The 9596-nt window shown below is 41.2% G+C and overlaps 1 protein-coding gene across 1 annotated transcript in view; it reads right to left on the bottom strand.

Annotated features, from left to right (window-relative positions):
• The window catches only part of ADCY1 (adenylate cyclase 1), a 253736-nt gene that overhangs the window by 163741 nt on the left and 80399 nt on the right, over positions 1-9596 (bottom strand). The gene's annotated exons all lie outside the window — the stretch shown is intronic.

Genomic DNA, 9596 nt, shown 5'->3' with positions numbered 1-9596 from the left:
TGTTGGGGGGGGGGGGAAGGGAGATAGGATGGGTTGGGGGAAGCAGCTACCCCTCACTCCCAGATGTGGAGTTTGTGCCCCTCAGACTTGCTGTGTGCATTTGCGCATCTCTCTGATCAAGGAGGCACAGCTGCTAGGGTGTAGGGTCTGTCTGCCTGATTGAAGGGGGGCAGCTTCTGGGGGGTGTGTGTGCAGGGGCGCACCTGGGACTTGGGCTTATACCCCCCTCCTCACCACCAGGGCAGGGGCTGTTCCAGGGCTGGAGTCCCAGGGGACCTGCCTCCTGCCTGTAAGCACATGCACACACATCTCCCTGCTCCTTCCTTCCTTCTGCTGCCATGCAGAGCATCAACATTTCTCCTCCTCCTCCTCCTCTCCGACAGCTATGGCAGTGGGATGGGTGTGGCATGACAGCATATCAGGGCAGGTATGGGGGCAGGAACAGGAGGCTCCTTGGAGGCTGGCTGATGATGACAGCAGAAAGCAGGCAGCCGCTGGAGCAGCATGGTGCAGGGACAACTGTGTGAGTTTACATGTATCAGCAGTGGAGAGGCAGCATGGGAAGCGGGAGCCCCCCTACAGCCATGAGGATCAGTGCTGTGGCATTGCTGACCCAGTGGGGGCCCCTGCAGAAGCCCTAGGGTGGGGGGGCCGTGGAGGGGAGAGTGCAGCAGTGACAGTGACAGCAATGCCATGGCAAAGATCCTCACGGCTGAGGGGGGGCTTCGCACTGTCTCTCTACCGCTGCCATGTGTAAACTCAAGCCATGGGGTGATGGGAAGGGGAAAGCACCAGAGCCTGGCACACACCAGCACCTGCAGCAGGGGCTGGGCCAGAGGGAGAGGAGGGTGGGGGGTGTTTAGGGACTGGGTCCCTCCACTGTCCCACAAGCACTCACCCTACTATACACCTCAGGCCCCACCACACTCCATCGCAGGCTGCAGTCTTAGGAACTGGAACCAGAGCTGCTGCAGCCAGCACCTCCTACAGGAGGGAGGGAGGAGAGCAGAGAACACCGCAAGCCAGACAGAATCACTTGGTGGGCCAGATATGGCCCACGGGCCGTATTTTGCCCACCCCTGCCATAGGTACTATCAAGTACCACATGCTGGCCTATTTTAGAAGTAAGCAAAACATTACTGTCAGAACATAACTGGTTTGTTCAAATAAGGGCAGGATTCTGCCCATGGCATACAGCATACTGTGGAATGCTGTGATAACAAGATATAAACCATCATGGAAAGCACATATGCAGGGTTACCAACTGTCCAGGAATTCACAGGCATTCCATAAATAACCAGGATACCAACAACTGTTGCGAAAATCCATTTAAATAAAGAAAAGAAAAGGAAAAAAACCCAAAACCTTGAGCCATCTGTAAAAACATGAAGCAACCAGAGGTGATTGAAGCCTCATGGTGGGAAAGAAGCTGGACACAATGTTGAAGCACAGACACAGAACAGCAGCAAGGTGGAATCCTTGCTGCTGTCAAGCAGGGTTGCCAACACAAGAATTTTTTTAAGTGATAATCAGCAAAATTTTTACTGACAATATAACCTTTTTTTACTATAGTTTGAAATTGGACCTTCTCTGGGGTCCAGAAGGTGGTCTATTTGCATTATATAAAACATAGGTCAGTTTTAAAAGTTTTGTTGTCATTAAAAAGTTTGCAGATCATCAGTAAAAAAAACCAACCTGTCTTGGGTTGGCAACCCTGAACATATGGGACTAGATCAACTGATTTAAATTGGTGCAGATCTACTGGAGTTTGTGGAACTGCTAAAATGATATTTAAAGGATGGATGAAATAGAAAAATATGTTAATTTTGCACTAAAGTCTCTGTTTGCATTTAAGATACATGTAGGGGCAAGAACAAGAAGATAATATTTAATTTGCAAGCATAACAGATAGCCTGCCTTAGAGTATTCAGGATAGTCAGATTTCTACTGCCACTATAAGAACAACAGTAAAATCCACTTACTCATGAGGATATACCTTTCTCTATAGCAGTTTGGTAGATGTTCCCCAAGAGGCATCTTACTGAAATACACTACAAATGCTTCACTGGCATGAAACTGTCTCCTTGTATTTCCATTCTACAAGGTACCTATTTCCCCTAAAGGTGTGTGGGTATGTGTACAACATTACATTACAAAATAGTGCTTTAGACTTAGAAGCTAAGCTTGACAAAATATCATTTCAAATTCTCTCTTCTCATTTAATTCCAATATCAATATCAAAATCAAATATTCTGACTTTTTAGAGTTCTGATGTATGATCATGTGCTCTAAACTATTATACAAGCTGCTATCTACAGAAAGCTATAGGGTAGCAAATCTGTCATTATCTAATGACAGATTTGGAGATCTGTTCTTTCTTACCCCTCCCTCCTCCCTTCTGTCTCCTGAAAAACACTGATGTCAGAAAAGAAAACAAACAAATGAAAATACTGAAACATTATACAATTCTTTGCACTGAGGATTTCCTGAAGGAAAAGGAAAAGACAGGAACAAATTTGTATTTATCTCCAAATCCTTATTAACAGCCGAAGTGTCAAAAGATATTAGAATGCTACAATAAATAAAAAAAATCCTTGACATATCTTTAGTGTATCTTTTATCCTTAATGTATCTTTTATACCTGAAATGAATTTAAAAAAAACCTCACTATGACAATTAAAAGCACGTTTAGTTTATTTGATTGTTTCAACATACCTATGAATAAAATATATCAGAAAAAGGAACAGCTTCTCCAATATACTATATCAATACCTGTAGTCAGCACCATGTAACAGGGAAGAAGTTAATAGCAACATTAGCTAAACTAAGACTTCTCAATGAGAACCAGAGTTCGCACACAGTATTTTATATGTGTTAAGACCTGTTTGCTTGGCATAGCTTGTGGCAAACAGGAATGGCTGAAAGCTTCCTTTCCTTCCCTCCCACCCCCTCTTTTTTTAAAAGCAGCATACTTTGAAGTAAACTGAAGATGTCATTGCTTGATGCCAGCCTCGATAAGCAGGTTCTTTTATTAAACTATGGGTTTTCTGTACTTTTCCATTTAATGCAGTGATGTTACAACACTTGTAATTTAGGAATATTCATACAGTATAGATGCAATGCAATTTGAGTTCATATGGTTTGTGTTATGTAAAGGTATAAATTCTATGGGATCTCTTCTGTGTTGTTTCCAGTCCCTTTACATTTATGTGAGAACTCCAGCTCCTACTACAATACTAGGACATTCACTAGGCATTTCTCTGCCTACTAGTAGACCTGTGGTGACCAAATACTACCATATAATGAAGTTGCTTATTAATTCAGGTACCTCTATTCTTCATTGCAAGTTGCAGAAGGGAACAGTAAAAGGTATAGTATTAGCATAATTAAGCATGGTCAAGCAGGGCACCAGCTCTGGGAACTGAACTAGAGGAGACACCAGAATGGAAGCCTTCCAGGGAACCCATGCTTGGGCCTGTATACAGAGAGACTGCACAACAGCAGCAGCAGCAGGGGTCAGGTAAGATTATCCAGCACTTTGATTTTCCCCCAACTCTAACTGATCTCCAGTGCTTGGCACCTCCCCATGTCTCTGCCCAGGGTAAAAAGATCACTAGTTATGTCTCTGGAACAAGGTAGCCAGGTCAAGCCTCATTTAAGCACGCGCTCAACAGTACCACAAGTTACCTTGGGGCAGTCAAGTTTAAGCACATGTCTAAGTGATGGCAGAAGCAGGGCCTAATAGAAAGATTATGTAGTAGAAATCTGTGCGGAAATTGTCATTATGTGAGCTAGCAAGAGCCCCTCCCTAACATGAGGGAAGAATGAAGCCAGTAGTCAGCCTCTATGGACTATAAAGATGAGCATTCAGATGAATGTGATGGAGAGTTCACATTTTGATTGCTGCAATTTCTTTGGCTAGACATTTTCCACTGCCAAGCCTGGGTGAGCAGGGTTTGCAGCACATCATTTTGCAATGCAAAGGCTCTTTTCAAAAGAGGCAATCACAAAAAACTCAAGAGATTTTTCAGAAACTGCAGGTTGCAACAAACATTTTAGAGAAAACCTGAAATTGGGAAATCCATTGGGAAATCCATTATTGCTCCTTTTATGCTACAAAGAAGTATTGTCTTTTTATATATTCATGGGTTTTAAGGCCAGGAGGGGCTATTCCTTAATTTAGCCCCTAACTAATGGTTGCCATTGAGTATACTCATCTTTTAGGATAAGACTTAAAAAGTTTTAGTATGAAAATTTCAATACTATAAATTCTGATCCTGAAAGGCAATGGATTTTCTAAAGGAGAAGGAAATTATAATTGCAAATCAAAAAGTGCTGGGATACTCAATGATCCATTATAAACCATGCTGCTGGGACTGTGGCAAGTAACTCCTCTCTGGGGTGTGTGAATAATTGATTTTTCAGTTTAGCCACTGAACCAGACAGAAAAAAATATCTGCTTGTGTCAAAGTTAATATTGTTTCATACAGAAATGAAACCTAAATCATTCATTCTTTATTTATTATTATGTAAAATAAAAATGTTTTTCCTTGACCTGAAACATTTCATTTTGGGAACTTGTGAGGAAGGGGAGGGGAGGGGAAAGGTATTTTGACAGCACTGCCAGAGAAGGCGGGGGGTAGTATTATACTTTTACCAAGAACTCATCAGGTACCACTCTAGACTAGGATCTGGGAGCTCCACTGCAACTCCTTCCAAATACAAGAGATTTGAAACAAACCACCCATCTTCTTAGCAGAGGACCCCAAATAGTGTGCTATATTCTAGGCTGGGGTGTTCCTGAACATTTTCTTACTACTTTTCTATTTTTAAAAACAACTATTAATTGGAGTAAGAACCAGAATCCAGGTATCTAGGAAGCCTTAAATACCTAACTCATTCTCACATACTTGTGGCTGCTTCAATGACTAAAGACATTTTATACAAAATACAACAGCTTCACCCAGAGGGACTGAGGAATTCAATGTCAGAATATCCTTGAATTTAGTGGTAAGAGACACTTGCCTGAAGAATGTGAAAAATTCTCCCACCTTTCAAGGCAATACAATAACAGCTAGGCTACAGTTAACTCTGAGCTATGCATTCCTTGTTCCCTCATGTTTGTGCCACTGCATTTTGTATGAAAAACTTCAAAACTCACTGAGAAAGAAAATGGACAAAAGGTACAGCAGGGTTGCACCTTACAGACTAACTGGTTTAGAGAGGCATGAGCTTTCATGGGTGACAACCTACCTAGCAGAAACCTCTCACAGAGAGACAATGGTAAGGCCTCTCTAGCCTGGTAGCTAGGAGACTTCCTTTGCAGGTGGTCTGGGCTCCAGCCCTGGTTTCAGTGAATGTGCAAGTCAACGCACTCTAAAAGATCCTATAGAATGGCAATGGAGAGCTGTGGGTACAAGTCCTTTTAGACATAAAGGGAAATGGAACTGATATTACTCCACATCCTAAACAATACTGAGTTACTGAATAAAAGAGGGATTTGACCCTCCCCCCCATCTCAAACTATTTACCAATATTCACTTGAATACAAGATTAGTTTTTTTCTCCCAATCAACATAGGGAAAAAGCCCCTAGTCTTACATTTGCATACAAGGAAACCTCATTAACACATTATCTATCATTAAACTGCTGCCAAAAGCAGCATTTGCTCAGTAGTGGAAACCAATTATGAAATTGATTAAATGCAGTCAAAACTTAGCATGACTATAAAATACATGGCCTATACTGGGCAAACATAGGAAATAAAAAAAACAAAACAAAATAGCATCTTGGACCAAATCAGTTCTAAATTCTGTCAACTAAACAGAGCAGATGAGTTCAATCATTCAAGTCTGTGTGATGCTACCATGGGAAAATATCATGCCTCCTAGGCTCTTTAGCCTGAGGCTTCAAATAGTCCCAAATCTAATGGCAGGCACCCTATGTACAAGCCCCAAGTTCAGAGACCTTGGAGTTCAGATGCCCGCTAGTCTCGCTTGCCCCTAGCCAAAGGGGCAAGGTAGAGGGAAAGACTGAGAGCAATCCATCACCATAAATTGTGTAGCTGAGACCCTTGTATTGGAGGCATTATAGATTCTCACAGGGATCAGCCTGCCCACAGTGCAAGAGGCAGGCCTTTATCCTACAGTGGGCACGTCTACATGCGATGCTATATCACCATAGCAGCAAGCCACAGCAATGTAGCTCATCACTACGGCAACGTAGCGTCAGTGGGCATGAACCATGACACCGCTGCTACTGTACAGCAGCAATAAAGTACTGTGCAGTAGTTTGTTGCTACTGCACAGTAGAATTGGAAACGATCTGTGCGCCGCTGGGACTCTGCAGTAACAGTGGTTCCTGTGCAGCCATTTAGTACTTGCTAAAGCAAGTACTAAATGACTGTGAAGTAACAATTGTGCAGTCGGGCACATGTGTAGACATGCTCACCTTCCTTAGAAACACATGCTCACCTTCCTTAGAAAGAAATTAAAGCAGTAAGCAATTCACTAGCATGATAGTATAGTTCTACCCTACTTACAAATGTTTGTGGCTGTGTACATGCCCACTTAAGTAGTGACAAAGTCATCAATGATTTGAAAACTGGGTGATGAAGGCTTGCAGAAAGGCAATCATTTTCACCCTTTCATAGTGAAACAATAGACTTTTCACAAGCCATTTGCGCTACAGGAAATGAGTCATTTCAGCGATGGAAAGGATACAATCTCATTCGGACTAAATCTCAAGAATATGCAGAAAAATATCATTGTTGCCAAGCAAATACCCAATGAATGAACACCACACATACCATCAAGCACACTACTGGGAATTAGACTATCTGTACAACCTGCCAAAAAGAGGGACTACCCCAGGAGAAGACCAATGAAAATTACTCAATTTAATTCTATTTCTGGGTCCTCATTTGTTCCAGGAGGGAAGTAGTCTAGATTTAGTAGCAGATTACTTCCCTCTCTGTACTGACCAAGGTTAATCCCTTTGTCTCCTCGCAATTTATGGACTATAGTCCCCCCTTGAAGGCTGCTCTCCCTGCTCTGTTGTGAGCTCCAAAAAAGAAAGGACACGAAGTTGCAGAGAGGAAACACTTTGCATTCTCTTATAGACAAGTGACAATCATATTCATAACCTACTTTTTCTCCTGCTTTTTTACTAAAAGGTAGAAGATACAGGGAGTGGGGGAAGGGGGACCAGGGAGGAAGAGATGCAGGTATATATTCAGGGAGGGAAAACCTTTGGTTTTGCTGGCAGCAGGAACTCGACTCACAACATTTATGTTAAGCTCCTTGTTCTAGGAAGGATAGCATTGCTGCTGAGATTTATGACCAACACAAGCAATGTCCTTGCTTCAAGAGGTTGGTCACAGTTATTCTCTGATGTGATAAATCTTGCTTGACCCAGGGAGCTGGCAGGGAGGGATCCAAGGGGGGTACACTTGCACCCACCATTAATTGCTGCTCCACCCAAAGTTTAGAAACAACTGCCTGGCAGTGCCAGCAGCATTTCTCTTCAGGCAGTACTGAAGGAGTCAATTGACTTATTTGGCTCATTATAATCTTCATTTCACAGGTGTTAACAACCTTTTCTTCTTTGTAATGGTCTTAATGGTCCACCAGCCAGGCTATCCTTTGTTCTGCAATGCTGCTGTCTGTTAGCTGCTCTTGCTAATGAGCAACCTTGCAGATGTTTTTAACTGATCCAATGAAGTTGTATTTGTTTGTGCTTCAATTGTAAACTGTATAATGCAGCCCTCAGCCCCTAGCATATTAGTACAGCTTCTAGTTTATTTTTAACTTGAAAAAAGCAGGTGTTGTCCTATATATGATGATGCACCTCAACATCTGCACCCCACTTTTCAAAATCCTAGAAATGCCTACAGCCCTTTGATTCAGTGGTTGCTCTTGAACCTTAGTCTGCCTTTTGGCTGCATAATGAACATATGCTGCTATGCCAATGAGATTGTGTATCTGTCTTCACCATGAATGGTAAAAATCATTATGAACTTTAAACTAAATATTTTTAAAATTTACTCATCTCCAAATGCACATGTGCAAGCTCATAATACAGTGCATGATGACTTTCTGAAATGCTGCATACAAACAAGATATCTCAGTTTGCACCATTAAAAATAGATTTATCAAAATTATCATGTGTATTTGCTACCACAAATGTATCCTTTAGAAGGAAAAAATAAATAAATAGGACACAGCAGGAAATGTCACTGGCAGATGCAGCTGTAGTCTCAGTCTTACAAAGTCAACACTTACTAAGAAAGGTTTCATGCTCAGAAGTCAAGAAGGGTCCATTTTTGCTCCCCCCCCCCCCCCCAGTTGATTAATTGACGTATTTTTACTTTTTAATTATAAACATAAGGGAAAATTTTTAGTACGCTCGTTTACAATTCTTAATGTAAAAAGTTTACAGTATGTGTATCAGGGCATTTGACAACATTTCATTACAAAACAAAAATTGGTATTTTGCAAATTGCAAATATTAAATGTTAAAAGTGAATTTAGAGTCCTGGAATGACTGGACATGCCAAAATAGTTGAGTAATGTCCTTTGATCCTCTTAAATATAACCTCACCTCCAAAGTTTTCAGCAGTTCTTATGATCTCACTGGGACTAACTCATGTGTCAACCAGAACTCTATGTTATCAAATGGAAACTTAAATTATATTAGGCCACAGTGACCTGATAAGAATACTGTAGCTTGTAATCAGGTCTTGTTCCCCACCTCTCCCCTGGTTTTTGAAGTGCTCTGATTTATTTTAAGAGCAAAAGTGATAGTTTAAGGATACTGTATGTCACTAACCAAAGCATTTCACCATTGCAACAATATAGATTTTGTGGTGCATCCTGTTAACTGAATCATAATACCTTTTGCAAATATATTACTGAGAAGAAGTGAATCTACTATATTTGCTTTCAGACTAATTTATAAAAATGCTTTTATGGTTTCTAGATAGACTATGCATGGTAAACGTTTTCTCTCGCATTTCCTTTTTAGCTTCCCTATAAATAAAAATAAGTTGTATGAAGTTAGAAACTAGAGATGGGCAAAATTCAGGGCAGTTAGTTTTGAGAACTTATGTGAGCACAAATAGATTAACTCTCATTGAATTTCAGTAAAACTTAACCAACTAATTCCAATTTATGCCTTCGAAAATTTGTTCCCTTGTCAGTTGGTTTTTATCTTCAAAAGCACATCACAGAACAGAAGATTTATCCAAGTTCCATTTTTTTTTTTTAATCCAACCAAAGTTTGCTGTTGTTTCCTTTTGGGGGGGAGGAGATGGGAGAGGAGAAGGAAAGCTAAACCCTCCTTTATTATAGTATGATATACTTTATATCTCAGACACATATCTAGTCAGCGACACCAGTTCAGCGTGGTAAGTACCTTCACAAATTTCAAACACAGGAATAAGGCCATTTCCTGAAACAGGAAAACTCCAGAGTTTTGAGCTACACATGCACCTACATATTTGGCAGGGTCAGGGCCTATATTCTGTCATGGCATGTTCTTAACTTGTGGACAAAACCTTCAGTTGGCATATGTTGCTGTAATTTAATAGAGCTAGC

Source organism: Alligator sinensis, unplaced genomic scaffold, assembly GCF_000455745.1.
Source record: "Alligator sinensis unplaced genomic scaffold, ASM45574v1 scaffold456_3, whole genome shotgun sequence".
Lineage (NCBI taxonomy): Eukaryota > Metazoa > Chordata > Crocodylia > Alligatoridae > Alligator > Alligator sinensis.
Note: the sequence above shows the minus strand (reverse complement) of the source record. Positions and strands in the feature narration are given on the sequence as shown.